Source organism: Felis catus, chromosome B4, assembly GCF_018350175.1.
Source record: "Felis catus isolate Fca126 chromosome B4, F.catus_Fca126_mat1.0, whole genome shotgun sequence".
NCBI classification, from domain to species: Eukaryota; Metazoa; Chordata; class Mammalia; order Carnivora; family Felidae; genus Felis; species Felis catus.
In genome coordinates this window covers 125,690,007-125,704,990 of record NC_058374.1, presented here as the reverse complement: position 1 = coordinate 125,704,990, position 14,984 = coordinate 125,690,007, and the positions used below count along the sequence as shown (strand labels likewise).

The 14,984-nt window shown below is 45.6% G+C and overlaps 1 long non-coding RNA gene across 6 annotated transcripts in view; it reads left to right on the top strand.

Annotated features, from left to right (window-relative positions):
* Nucleotides 1–14,984, top strand: part of LOC123386716 — a 52,269-nt gene that overhangs the window by 8,951 nt on the left and 28,334 nt on the right. For all 6 annotated transcript variants that reach the window (XR_006601050.1, XR_006601048.1, XR_006601052.1 and 3 more), the window contains one exon: nt 4,298–4,429. This is a non-coding gene — a long non-coding RNA (uncharacterized LOC123386716). The remainder of the gene's footprint in view (nt 1–4,297; nt 4,430–14,984) is intronic.

The window sequence follows — 14,984 nt, the reverse complement described above, 5'->3', positions numbered from 1 at the left end:
GAAAGAAGGCCTTCCCTACTCCTGCCCAAGAGCAGTGTTCTCTTCCTCCTGGGAGCTCACTGGGCATCCCATCCGGCTGTGTCTCACGGCAGCTAGCATTTTCTACCAGGCACTGTGCTAACTGGGGTCAGTCTCTGACCTCCCCTACAGAGCTTATTGAGTTCCAAGTTTGGGTTTTATTCATCTTTGTGCCCCTAACACCAAGCACAGGGCCAGGAGTGTAGTAGGGCGCTCGCTTCATGTTTGTTGAATGAATAGCAGTCACTCAATAAACACTTGTTTAAAAAAAAAAAAAAAAGGAGCCCTTCAAAGTCCTATTTGACCACATGGCCAAGGCAATGAGCCAAAACCACAGATTTTATTCTGTTTTCACTAATGTGGGTACATGTGGGGGAGTTGGATTTTGAAAGGATTGCAGAAGAGATTTCTTTACGACCCAGACTGACGAACAAAAGACTAATTAATTAAAAACAAAGAAACAAAGGCCTTGAGCATCAGGCTCCTTTCTGCTCACTTGGTATTGATGGGCTGACATTTGACCGTGAGGCTGGGGCTCCAGGCAGGATCCCCGCTCCTTCTTCCAGCAGCCCCAGGCCTGAGCAGGCCCTGGTGAGCTGCTCAGAAGAAAGCAGTATTGTTAACAGCTTTTGTTCAGGAGGTCCCCCAGCTGGTCCTGGGGTCACCACGCTTCACTGTTTACTTGTGTGTTCTTAAGCTGGGGCCCTCGGTATTATCAGAAGATTAGATTTTTCTTTTTTCATCCCCAACTGTCCCTCCCCCACCCACATGCCCACATCCCCCATTCTTTTCATTCCTCAGTCTCAGAATCTCTCTGGGTGAATGTTAATTAGGCTGAACACACACTAGGAGGTCAACGGCCTGTGCCTCTTCTGTGAGACACCCTCTCTCTGGTGGATTCTTAGATGTGATAATGGGAACAATCACTACATTGGTGTATTCACCATTTCAAAGAACTTTCCCCTACGTCATATCTTCTCATCTGACCTACGCGTCCATGGGGCAGGTATTTTTTATTCCCATTTTCGAGCTGAGAAGGAGGTGGTAAGTGCCATCATTGCAACCAAAAGATGATAGAAGAGGACTCAAGCACATGCTTCCTACCTCCCAACCCTGTGCTCATTCTCAGACACCATGCTGGTTCGTGGTGCTCTGAGAGACACAGGAAAGTCTGCGTACTATCTACTAAGCCTAGGACATTTGAGATGAAACACAGCTGTCGTCGTAAGCACATAACACTTGTCACTGCATTTTATTTCATTTTTCAAATTTATTTCTTTAAATTCAAGTCGGTTAACATACAGTGCAGTACTGGTTTCAGGAGCAGAACCAAGTGATTCATCACTTACGTATGATACCCACCGCTCATCCCAACAAGTGCCCTCCTTAAATTCCCGTCACCCATCTAACCCATCCCCCTACCCAACTCCCCTCCAGCAACCCTGTTTTTTCTTGGTACGTAAGAGTCTCTGATGCATTTTAGAACTTTCTGGATGATACAGTCTGGTCATTTCTTGGCTTTGACAATAGGATAGATGAGGGTGAGCGGGAGGTCAATGAAAAGTATGTTAACGCAAAAGCTAAATGTCCACCAAATGATTCACCAACCCCTGCCCATTCCACTCAACCAAAGAACATTCCAAGCTCAGTATGTGCTCCTCTGGGCTGCTTGAGGCCAGGGAGAGGAAACCCAAAAAGTATGATTCCTGTATTCTTCAAGGAACTTGCAGCTGCATCGGAGAAGCAAGATGAACAATACCAGACAGATAGGACCATCCATACCCAATGACAGTTTAGAAAATCCTGCTAAGGCACTTAGAAGTAAATGAGTTCTGACCTAGGCCCAGAAGGGTGGTCTACACTGGTACAGGGGACAAATCTGTGGCTTGACTGGTGAGCAAGAAACTCAAGAAACTTACAGGGCCTTGTGTTTACGTAGACTGTAGTGGAATCATAATGACAACCATACACAAACAATACAACTTAACATTTATTAAGTGCTTACTGTATTTCAGGACTTGTCCAAAGAGTTTTGCATGGATTAACTCCTATAATCTGCATGCTAACCCTGTCCTGTAGATCCTGGTATTAGCCCCTAAATAAATGATGACACAGAAGCTCAGGAAAGTTAAGCAACTTGTCTGAGTTACCCAGCTTGTAAGCACTGGATCCCAGGAAAATTGGCTCCAGAGCTCAAGTTCTTAAACACCGCCTAACAGTTTAGAATAAGCTTCAGTGGTCTGCTTAACCTAATCCTGCTGTGCATCAGACAACCTAGCATGGCTCATTCATGAACCAAATGTCTAAATACATGCTACCCAGAGACCGGCAGTGGGTCCCATGGCCAAGATTTTGCATAGTATCACCATCAATGAAACCCTGTATAACAACCAACATTTCTAAAAAGCTATTTCAGCCTCTACTGGCATCTCCTGAAGAATATTACAGGAGATCCAATTCATAAATCTTGGCAATATTTTTTAAAACCCTCTTTTACTATTTCCATCACTTCCAATAGCTCCCGAACTTTGCAGTGGCCCCCAAGCCCCCATTTTCTCCAATACTCGTTCCCAGCTCTCCACCAAAACCTCCTGAAATCCAGGCCATGCGGGTCTTGGCTCTGTCCCCCTTCTTCCCATCTTCTGGGGCCTCCCCTTTGCCAGTCTTCCTGATAGCTATTTCTCCAATGTAAGCATCTATTTGAGCCAGTTTCTTAAATTTTTACTTTGATTTTCCTGGCTGGTATAGTAGCCTCCAGGAGCTCAACTAAAGGGCCAAAAATGTCTTTTAGAAAAGAAGGGGAAGATGACAGACGACCCAAGTTAGATCTTTCTTTTTTTTATATTAAATATAATTTATTGTCAAATTGGTTTCCATACAACACCCAGTGCTCATCCCAGCAGGTGCCCTCCTCTATGCCCATCACCCACTTTCCCCTCTTCCCCACCCCCCATCAACCCTCAGTTTGGTCTCAGTATTTAAGAGTCTCTTATGGTTTGCCTTCCTCCCTCTCTGTAACTTTTTTTTCCCCTTTTTTTTCCTTCCCCTTTCTTAATGAAAAAGAGGTCATGGGATGAGGGCGAATGTGAGCATTTGGGTGCATTTTCTGGAACTCTCTCTGCAGCACAAGTGTGTTGACTCCAGAGCATGTTGCTAGATGCGGGGGATAAAAACGTGAGTGAGGAATGTCGCTGCTTGCAAAGAGATGCTCGTGCTGGGGGAGAGACCCACAAAGAAGCAGACAGAATGGCACGCCAGATCCCCCTAGAAGTAAACGTGAGGATAGTGGCAAACACACTGGAAAATTTGTGTACAGAAAGAGAGGCCAGGTTATGGAGGCCCAAATGGGAACACAGTAGGACTGAAATTGGGATTTCAGTATTTGTATTTGTCCAGAAGACCGAGGGACCACAGAATTTTCCACTTTTCCCAGAAGGGGAGCATAAGCACGTGTTCAACACACATTTGTCACATGAATGAAAATGGTTTGGTGGCTGGGCATTTGCCGAATGCCCCACTGCCCTGACCCTAGACCCTAAACCTAGGATCAAAATAGAATCTCAAGTCCACTTCTTGAGGGAAGCTCTCCCAGACCACCCATTATGTGGTGATCTTCTCTGAACCCAAAGGTGACACCTAGCTCCCAAGGCTCCCCTATACTCTGCACAGAGCACATATTGTCTTGTGCTGTGTGTTCCCAGCTTTCCCCATCAGACTGTGAGCCCCTTGAGGGCTGAGGTCATGGCTGGTCAGTCTCTGCCTCTTCTGATATGGGCACACGGAGCCTTCTCTGTCAGTACTCCAAGAACAAGAAAGGGCTGTAGAGACCATTGTGTCTGACTTCCTCCTTGACAGAGGAGGACACCACAGCCCAGAGGCTGGGCGACCCTTGGTGGCAGGTCAGGGGCGGAGCTGAGACCAGAGCCACCTGCCCAATGCTCTTTTCACTAGAGGCAGACTTTCACACAGAACTCACCACAGGGTGACAAAGGCAGTAAGTAGCTGGCACCCAGTGATCACTCAGCTTCTTGCTACCGTTCCAGAAAGCAGATGGAGCCTGGAGTCCTTAGCTCTTCCATCAAAGGAAGACAGTCGTGGGGCAGGAATGAGAAGAGAAACCTAGTCTGTCTGTCCACGGCAGCATCTCTGGATCTTACCGGAGCGGCTTGTGGAGATTCTCCATTAACGTTTGCTGAGTATTACTACGGAATTCCTGCCGTATCTGTGTCTGTGTGCATCTTGCTTTGTCTTCACAATAGTCCTCTCTTTCCCATTTTAGACACGAGGAAACTGAGACTTGGGAAGCGAAGCAACCCACGCGAGCCCCTCCCGCTATCAGGTGGCAGAGTGAGGGTTCATCCTGAGATGGTCCTCTGGCCCCGGGTCTCCCAGCCTCGTGCATCTGCAAATGGTAGGCACAGAGCGTTGGGCTCTATCCGCCCACGTGTTCGCCAGGCCACAGGCTGCACGTGGCATTACATTTATGAGCTGGGCCAGTTGTGTGTGATGTGATCTGCCATGTTGTTATGGGAGGATGTGAACTCCTGGACGGAGCTCTGGGTGGATGTTGGAGATGGGAGGGGGGTGAGCCCCTAGTTCTACCTCGGCTTTCTTTAAAGCGCATGCTCCTTTCCTTGTGGCTGGGTCTACGACTGGTTATCCAACAGCTCTGGTCCTCCAAGCGCACTTCCCTGGGACATTTCTCTGACCTCTTCAGGTTATTATGTGTCTTCAACCTGAGCTCCTGTAGTAACTGCTGTTTTCGCCTTGGTGGCTTGGCGCCGCGATCACCAGCTTTCTTCTTTGCCCTTCCTGCTACATGGAGAGCCCCTCACAGGCAGACACTGTCTTGTTTCTGTGTCTGTCTCTAGCACTCCGATCGACCCTGGCATGACAAAGCTGGTGCTTAATGAATGAATGTTGGTTGAATGAATGAATGACCGCAAATAGCTGTAAGACATCCTTCACTTCTCGTTCCTTCTTTTCTCCCCACGAGGCTGTAAACGTCAGAGATGTGGGAGGGACCAAGGGTGGTGGTGGCGTGTATGTGTGTGTATGAGTGAGTGTGCATAGGTGTGGAGATGCACGTGCGCACGTAGACAATCCTGCCTTACGAAGGTAACTCAACACACCGTGAAGCATGGGGTGGCCCCTCCAGCCGGACTTGATCTAGTTCCCTTCTGAACATTTACTGCCCGAACCACTGTCAGCACAGAGCATGTCCTGTCTTTCTTTATTATGCCTCATTTGGGAGAGGAGATGGTACAATGGAGCTTTAAAATAAATAATTGAAACAAAGTGTCCCATGGTGGTCTCCTGGCCCATTCTTAACCTTCCTGACCTTCCTGAAAGCACTTGTTGCAACCAATTTCAAGTTTGCCTTGAAGTTTCCATTTCAGCTATGAGTTCTGCTTGCCCCAGCTCTCCCACACAGCGCCGAATCCCCACGAGAAGCACAAATATTCATCATATCAGAAGACCATAGAGAGTTTCTTTTGCTTCACATTTTGGGAAAGCCAGGCAGGATTAATCTCCACTCAGCCAGCGCACCTCCTCTAACAGCGCTGCTGGGGAGAGGTGAAGCGGGAGCGCCAGAGAGCAAAGCGCTTAGATTTTTCTTTGTTACCCTTGCCACTTTGTAGCAAAAGGTGACTTATTTGCAGTGGGTTTCTTTGTAGACGGTGAACTCCTGACCTGAGAGTCAGGGCCAGAGAGTATTTACTTTTCACTTTGTATCTCCAAGGTCCAACATGGTGTCAAAGAGATGTAGTTTTGAGCCATGTGTCTTGGTGCAGCATAAACAGAAATGTTGGAACTGACAATAGAAGGAGTGATAATCAGCAATGTCATTGCGATCAAGTGAGGATGGGTTATTGAACTCCTGTCTAATGCCCAGCGCTATTTGAAGTACTTTATATTTATTAACCTTTGTTTTCTTTGGCTGCTGTAGCTAATCACAACTGTACCTTAAAATAACACAAATGTTCTGTAGGTCAGAAGTCCAAAAGGGTCTCATTAAAATTAGGTGTGGGCAAGGCTGCATTCCTTTCTCGAGGCTCTAGAGGAGAATCCATCCCTTTGCTTTCTCCAGCTTCCTGGGGCCACCCACATTTCTTAGCTCATGGACCCTCTTGCATGCTCAAAGCCAGCTTGATGTCGCACTCTGACCATTCTTCTATAGTCACATCTCCCTCTGACTTTCCTTCTCTGTCTCCCTTCTCCACGTTTCGGGACCCTTGTGATTACATGGGGCCCACTGGTTAAGTCAGCATCATGTCCTTATCTTAAGGTCAACCGATGAACAAATGTAATTCCATCTGAAAACTGAATCCCCCTTTGCCATGTAAGGTAACAACTCACAGATGTGGGGATGTGCTTGTGGTCCTCCTTGGTGGCCATTATTCCACCTACCATGCCTTGAAAGTGGGTACCATTAGTACCCCCATTTTACCAATGAAGAGATCCAAGTGCATAGGAATGAAGTAATTTACCAAGGTCAAATAGGTAATTGGTGACAAAATCGGGTTGAGACACCAATGCTCTCAGTTCAAATGTGGTCACACTCTTAACCACAGCACGATACTGCTTCTTGGTAGTGTTAGTAAAGCTTTTCCTAGCGCTTGCTATGCACCAGGCCTATGCCAAGCATTTGTCTTCGCCTAAAACCAAGAAACCAAAATGAAGACCCAAAGAATGGGGGTCTGGTATGTGTGTTATTTCATTAGATTTCCTCTTCTGAGTATGAAGTAGGTGCTATTATAAAACAAGGATACGGAATAGGTACTATTATTATGGAATATACGGTAGATACTATTACTGCATATAATAAAACTTGGGGGAGTATATGGTTCTAGAAGTTATGGCAAATACTTAGAGTCACGTAACCACCACTACCTGCAGGCAAAGAAGAGCTCCAGCACCTCCCCGTATTCTCCCCTGCACCCCCTTTGTGGTCAACCCCCCCCCCCCCACCAGCCCATGCCCCACCCCTGCCTCTGGCCACCCCTGCTCTGTGGTCCATGCCTGTAGTACCTTTTACGCAAAGTCACATAAATGGAACCAACTGCCCTCTGAGTCTAGCTTCCTTCTTCACTCAGCATCATGCATTTGAGGGTCATCCGTGTTGTGTATGTGTCACTAGTTCCTTCCTTTCAATCGCTCGGTTGTGATCCAATGCACAGATTTGTTTATCTGTTCTCCAGTTGAAAGACATCTGGGGTCCTTCCAGTTTCTGGCAGTTATAAATAAAATTACTGTAAACGTTCACACACAGGCTTTGTGCATGTGTGTGCCGATATATTTTATTAGATATATTTCATTTTTCTTGGGTAAATGCCTGAGGGTCGAATTGTGTCATAGGGTAGGTGCATGCCAAACCATCTCCCAAAGTGGTTGTATCATTGTGCATTCCTACCCGTGTTAGGAATAAGTAGGTTGTCTAGTAGGTTATATGTGAGAGTTATAGTTGCTCTGCCTCCTTGCCAGTACTTGCTATTGGCGGTTAAAATAAATGGCCATTTTAATAGAGATGTACTTGTATCTCATTGCAGTTTTAATCCCCCTTTGTCTAGTGACTAATGATGCTGAGCATCCTTTCATGTACGCATTTCTTATCTACACATGTATATCTTCTTTGATAAAGGGTTTGCTTAAATCTTTTGCCCATTTTTTTTTTTTTATTGAGCTGTTTGTTTTCTTATTGTTGAGTTTTGAGAGTTCTTTATATGTTCTGGATCCAAGTCCATTGTTTTCTCCTCGTCTTTGGATTTCTTTGCCCTCTTTAAACAATGTATTCCAGAAGTAAACATTTTTATTTTGATCAAGTCCATTTTATCAATTTTTCCTTTTATAAATGATGTTTGTGGTGTCATTTCTAAGAACTCTGGCTAACTCAAGGTCACAAAGATTTTCTTCTAAATGTTTTATAGTTTTATAGTTTGTGTTTAAGTCTATAATCCATTTTAAGTGAATTTGTAAAAATAAAATATGAGGTATCGATTGAGGTCCATTTTCTTTTGCTTAAACATCTAATTTTTCCATGCTCATTTATTCGAAGGACTATTCTTTTTTTTTTTTAATTGAACTGCTTTTGCAATTTTGCCAAAAATCAAGTGACCATGTTTTTCTTGGTCTATCTCTGGATTCTTCGCTCTAGCCCGTTGACTTATGTGTTTAATTTTTCACCAATATCACATGTCCTGAGTATTATAGTTTTATGGTAGGTCTTGATACCAGGTAGTGTGGGATCTCCTACTTTCTTCTTCTTTGTCAAAATTATTTTGGCTTGTATGGCTCCTTTGCCTTTCTGTACAGACTTTTTTTTTTAGAAACATCTTGTTGATATATGAAAAAAATCCTGCGAGGATTGAAGTCAGTGTTGTGTTGAATCAACTTGGGGAGAATGGACATATTAATAATACAGACTGTTCTAACTCAGGAAAGCAACTTTCCTGGGACACTCCTGAATTTAAACCCCCCTGACATCCACCTTTGCCAAAGCACACCTCTCTTGTTGCCTCTTTTCTCCTTGGCCCTTGTATGGGCTCACATGTCACTCTGAGGGCTCTCACTTGGGCATGATAACCAGGTGTGGAGGGCCACCTGGCCTCAGCCACATGTTCTATGGGGCCAGGACATTTTCCTTGAGCTTTTAGGCCAGGCACCTAGTCATTAATAACAAAGTCATTGTATTTTGTATAAAAATAGTATGTCCGGTTTCTTTTAAAAAGAGATATGAAGATTTGGCTCTCTTTTGCCTGCATTGTTCTCTAGCAATGACCCGCCGGAGCTGATGGGGACTCTCCAGTGCACCCCGCTTTCCATCTTTCACAATGCTCTTGGTCACTGCCTGCCAAGCCCCTGTGTGCATTTGGGCTTAGATTTCATGCTTTAGACCTCAACACGGGACTTAGGTCACATGTATTTTCATTGAAGTAATACTTACCAAGTATCTGCTGATTACCGGCCCCTATCCACTAAGAATCCAAAAGTGAACAGAACAGACAGTAATTCTGACTTCCGAGAGCTTACATTCCATGGGGGGTGGGGTGGGGGGTGGGAAGAGCCAATAGGCCACATAAGTAAGTTACAGCGTTCATGAGAATGTGAAAATTTGGGGGGAAAAATAAAAGCAGACATGGGAGATGGAAAGGAAGGGCAAGATGGGGTTGCAGGTGCAGCAAGTTGTGAGTAAAGGGCTCAAGAGGAGGATGACATTGGAGCAAAAACTGAAGGTGAGGAGATGAGCCCTTTTCACGCTGGAGGGGGGAACATTCCAGGCAGAGGGAACAGAGAGTGACCAGGCCCTGAGTCTGGAGCGTGCCTGGCCTGTCTGAGGAATAGCAAGGGAACAATGCAGCCCCAACAAGGTGAACAGGGAGGGAGTAGTAGGAGATGACGTCAAACATCTGGTGGCATGTAGCTCCTAAAGAGCCTCGTAGGCTGTTGTAAGGACTCCAGTCTTTTCTCCGAGTGATGTGGGTTGGGGAGTGACCAGGGCTGAGTTGAGTTTTAAAGCTGGGAAAGCATCAATCTGCTGACCTCTTGGAAATAGTGTTGGTGTTCAGGGGTTAGCAGGCAGGCCAACTCGAAGGCAATTTCAGTAATCAGTAAGACAGAGGCTGGTGTCAGACCAGGGTAGTCATGGGGGACATGGGAAATGGTGAGAAGCGGTCAGGTTCTGGATAACTTTGAGATTTTGTGGGTTCTTGGTGATTCTTTCTTGCCAACATTCCCTGGTGAGGGCCATGTCAGCATGTCCCTAAACTTGGGTGACATGTGCAAAGGGAGGCCCCTTAAGTAACATGTCCCCAAACCTCATAATAAACCCTTCCAAAGTGACCTGCTCTCTTCACCCAGATGGAGCAGAAGATGATGTCACTTATAAAATTTCATCTCAGAGGCACCCTACTATTTGTAGATCTTTTCCAAAGGGAATATTGCAAAGAAAGATTTCCTATTATAAAAGAGCAGAATGGGCGATATTGGTGTGGCTGGGTATCTGAATTAAGTTTGATGAAGTGAGGAGGTGTAGGGAAATTCTTGTCTGTGGGGTTCAGGAGGTCTAAGCCCAGAGCTGGGGACAACAGCAGCTGAAGATTCCTCTAGAATGAAGGTAGACATGTCGTAAGTCCTATGCGTGCTCACTTTATGGCTTTGGCAGTTCTGTTTCATGAGTATGAAATCGCTTCCAACTCAAATTCTCTGGACTCTGAAATTCTACAATTGATTCTTGTATGCTAAGTAGAATATGATATATGTAATGGGTTATTATATAAACAGGATCATTTTGAATTGTCTATTTTTCTCACACTTATTTCATTTTTATGATCGTTACCCTATTTTACATCTTCTTATCTGCATCGTATCTTTTCCACGGCTGTTCTCTCCTGCCCTCCAAGACCAATTAGCTTCTTTGTTCTCAGCAGACAACTTTAGTTCTCACTTCTTTGGGAAGTAAAGGACATCAGTGATAAAATTCACTATCTTGCCTCCTCAAAACTCTACCTGTTTCTTTGTCCAGCCTTCCTTCCTTCCCTCTTGTCTCAGAAGAAGGGAGTTTGAAGCACCTTCCCTAGAATAATCGTCTACCACCTTTCTTCTGCCTCTCTCCCCTTCCTACAAACATGCCCACATTTCCCAGCTCCTGCCTTTGCCTGTTTCTGTAGCCACTGTCCCACATGTCTCTTCCTTGCTGAGCCTCTGGAAGATCTTGTCTCCATCCCTGCCTTGATTTCCCCCAGTGCCCTGTTACTAGTCAACCAAAGCTTTGACCTCTGCCACTTTATTAAAATCCCTCAAAGGTCCCCAGTGGTCTCCTAAGTGCTATATTCTATGATTCTGTCTCAATCCTCACTCTCTTCCTCACCATCCAAAGGGTGGACAGGATCAAGGACATTACCTGGCAACTTGTTACAAATGCAGACTCTGAGGCCCTACATAGGTCAGCTGAGTCAAGAATCTTCTGTTTAACAAGCCCTCCAAGTAACTCCATAGCACATTAATGCTCAGATGCTCTGTCTCTCTGAGGCATTTGACACAAGACTCGGAACACCTTCCTCTCCGTCATCCCGCCTGGTCTTTGGCTCTTCCTTCTTAACCTCCTTGCTCCTCTTTCTCTAACAGTACTATAAATAGGAATCCTCCCTAGGGTTCTGCCCTCTCTGCGCCTCTAGCAATTTCTGTGTTCTCTGGGACCTTCAACTACCACAAAATGCTGATGATTCACATGTTTCTCTCTTCAGAGATTCAGGCTCCTGCATCCAACTGCCTTCCAATTTTGTGTCTGTCTAGTAATACTTCCAATACGATATACCCCCAACTGAACCCATTATCTTCCCTACTCCCCATTATGCTCCTCCTCCTGGGTTTCCTATCTTGACTCATGACATTATTAGCCCTATACCCTTTCACAAACACTGGACACCTTAGGGTCTTCCCTTCCCGCTCTCTTCCCTCCATGTCCAATTAGTCAGCGAACTTGGTCTATTCAACCCCAGACGTATCTGTTCAGTACGAGCCCTCTTCTCCATTCCTCCTACCATTGCCAGGGTTTAGGCCCTTGTCATCAATAATTTGGACTGTGAAGTTGGCTCCTCAGTATTCTCTTACCCTCATCTCTAGCCTCTACCCGCCAGTCCATCCTCCACTCTGGCATCAGTGTGTGTTCCAAAAAATGCACCCCAATCGGTGGTTCTCATTGCCTCCAAAGGAACCGCATAACACACAGGGTCAAGTCCAAGCTCATTATTTGGGCAGGCAAGGCACTCTGTGATCTGAGTCCTACCTAGGTCCCCAGCAAAGTCTCCATTTGTCCTCTTCACTGCAGAAATATGAGATTTCTCACAGTTTCTTATATATTTTGCATTTTTTTTCTCTGCTCATTCTTTTGCTTTTCAAACCATCCCTCTTTCCAGAATATCTTTCCTATATCCTGACTCTTCTGATCCTTCCAGGCTCAATTCTAATACCCCTGCCCCTGTGAAACCTTCATTAAATTCTGAATAAAAACAAGTGATCAGGCTTCTGTGCTCCAATGAACACCATGTTCATAGTGCATATATTGAATTTGGACTTGGCGTTCTAGTTAGTTCTAAATTTCTGCCCTTCCAAGAACCCTGTAGGCCTGATTAGGGCTATGGCTGTGCCGATTCATTTCCGTGTCAGTGTCTAGTACGTAATATGCACCCCACAAACACTGAATTGCATGAATCAGAAGCCATTTGCCTCTATTTCGGTGCTGCATACTATGCTTAAAACTAAAGGTGCAAATGTTTCTGTTTGCTCACTTATTTGTTTTCTATATTGGATCACTGAGGCGAGATTTCCGCATTATTCTGAGTGAGCCAGGACTTGAAGTTCATTAAGAACATTTTCTATCTTAAGTATCACTGTGTGAGTCTATCAGTCGTACTGAGCATTTGGTCTTCCACATGCCTGTGCTCCAGGGCATTTAATCCTTACTCCCATCAAAGCTGTTCCCCTCCCCAGCTACACCCCAAACATTGCACAAAAGATCGCTTCTGGCAGTCTCCCCACCAACTATGAGCACCTGCTGTGTGGCAAAGGGTAGCCTTGCGGTTAAGAGCTTGCAAGCTGGCATCAAAAATATCTGGGTCCGGGTTTCTGCTCTGCCAATCCTACTTGTTTAACCTTGACCGAATTGCTTAAATCTCTTTGCCTGCAAGATGGAAATTATAACAGCACCCACCTCATAGGTTTGTTTTGAAATTGTTTGAGGTTGACCATGTCAAGTGGCCAGTACACCCTGAGGCTGATATAAGTGGCACAGGAAATTGTTAATGATGATGAAGAATACAATGAGGGACATCAAACTGAGCTTAGTGGGCAGAAGACTAGCAGGTGCCAGTAAAGTCTGGCTCCGTGGGGCTCATTCGTGAGGCCAAGGAGGACCTCATACGATGTCCCTGGGTTGCCAACCAACCTGCCTGACTGCTCAAGAATGAGGAAGTCGAGCAAAGACAAAACAACCCACTTGCTCAGATACGTTTTTCCTTTCAGAACAAACAACGACGACAATAAACCCTTCCGTTCCTCAGTCTCACGTGTCACGAATAGTTTTCAAAGGCAGTTAACAATATTGTTTTCTTAAATACTTTTTCTTTGGGGAGAAAATTCTAACACAGATTCTCCAATGTGGGGGTCTGGTACAGAGTTATGGCAAATGGCAGTGTCTCCTCTCCTTGCTTGAAATCTGTGCGTGGCTTCCTACAGCCCTTGTGGTAAGATACAAATATCCTCCAATTCCACAAGGCCCTTAGTGATGTGACTCCTGCCTCACCTCCTTGGACCTCAGTTTCCTCCAATGTAGAGTGACAATTAAAAGCTCATCCTTTGGATTCAGATCTTGTGTCTACACAATTCCTAGCTGTCTGACACGTTTTTTTTTTTAAGTTTATTTATTTTTGAGAGAGAGAGACAGCACATAGCCTGATGCAGGGCTTGAACTCAAAAACAATGAGATCATGACCCAAGCCAAAATCGAGTCAGACAGTTAACCAACTGAGCCACGCAGGTGCCCCTGGCAAGTTATTATTAGCAAGATAGACTTTGGGTTTCTGAAGTGCCCCAAGTCCCCCCTTCCCCCCATGGAATTGGTATGCATGGAGTAGTAGGCATTAATTTGTCAGCTTTATTACTAATAAAGCTTGATAGGACCTGCCAGCAAAATCAGGCTTCTGAAGTCTAGACGTCTGGATGCATTGCGGGTGACTCTTAGCCAGGTGTTCAAAGCAGGTAAAGAAGCACAGGTTTCCTCCTATGGTAGTAGTTGACTTACTAGATGGAGAGGCAGAGAGAGAAAGAGAGAGAGAGAGAATGTGTGTGTGTGTGTGTGTGTGTGTGTGTGTGTGTGTGTTGGGGTGGGGGTAGTGGGGGTGGGAGTAGGTTACCCTAAAAAGTCAAGAACCTGAAAGTGAATGAAGGACGTGTGCTCTAAGCCTTCCTCAGGCTCCTTAATTAGGTACATCATCTTGAGGGAAGGAAATGAAAGGTGGAAATACAGGTAGAAACTCCTTCCCAATCCTTCCAAGAGGCCTGACGTTTCCCCCAGTATGCATAGGCAGAAAGCCAAGGAGAAAGTGGGTTCCCACTCAATCTTTCTGTCCTGGTTTCCTCATCTATCAGCTGGGGTAACTGTCTTTTGGTATTGTTGAGAGGATCACAAGAGATAATATTCTTCTTTATATAGACCTTTTCCAGGGGCCTTAAGGCTGTCTGTCACAACTGGCGAACCACTGGTGTCCTGAGCCCTTCAATTCTTTCCTCTACTCCTGGCAGGGCCTGGGGTGGAATGGGATGGCTCATATTTCTCTTGGCAGGAGTTAAAACTTTTTGCTATTGCCACTGTTGGCTGCCATTGCCTCAGACACATCCAGTGACCGTGGCTCTTCTTCTGAGGTTTAACTGGCAACTGGCACCAAATGGAAAAGGTCCTCTGTCCCCACCCTGACTGGTCCCAGGCATTCAGCTCTATCAGTGGATCCCAAGAGAGTTGTCTACCCCTTCTTCCCATAATACACTCTTTTCCTAAGGAAACTTTAAGACATTCTTTATGAGCCAAGGTTAGAGAAGGTTTGTGTGGTGCCACCACTGTGCTCCCTCCTTGTGCTCTTTAACATCATTCTCCCAACTCAGAGTGGAATCCACTATCTCAAGTGGTCTGTGGCTGGGATGAATGTCTTGCCTGCCATGGATATCCCGCAGGGGCTAATAAGAGTCTTTGCGCTCCTTCATGGCTAAGAATCTCCATCCTGGAGTCCTGAGATCTAACTTCAGTCCCCATATCTTCCCATCCTGTCTCCTGGGAGTGTAGCAGATCCTCAGCCCGTGTACCTATGACTGGGCTTTGTCCCGGGACTGTAGACAGAATCCTCAGTTCCCAAGGTGAGCAAGCAGGACAACCCCAGACCTGGCATCTAAGCCCAGGAATCAATTAAGAGGCAGAA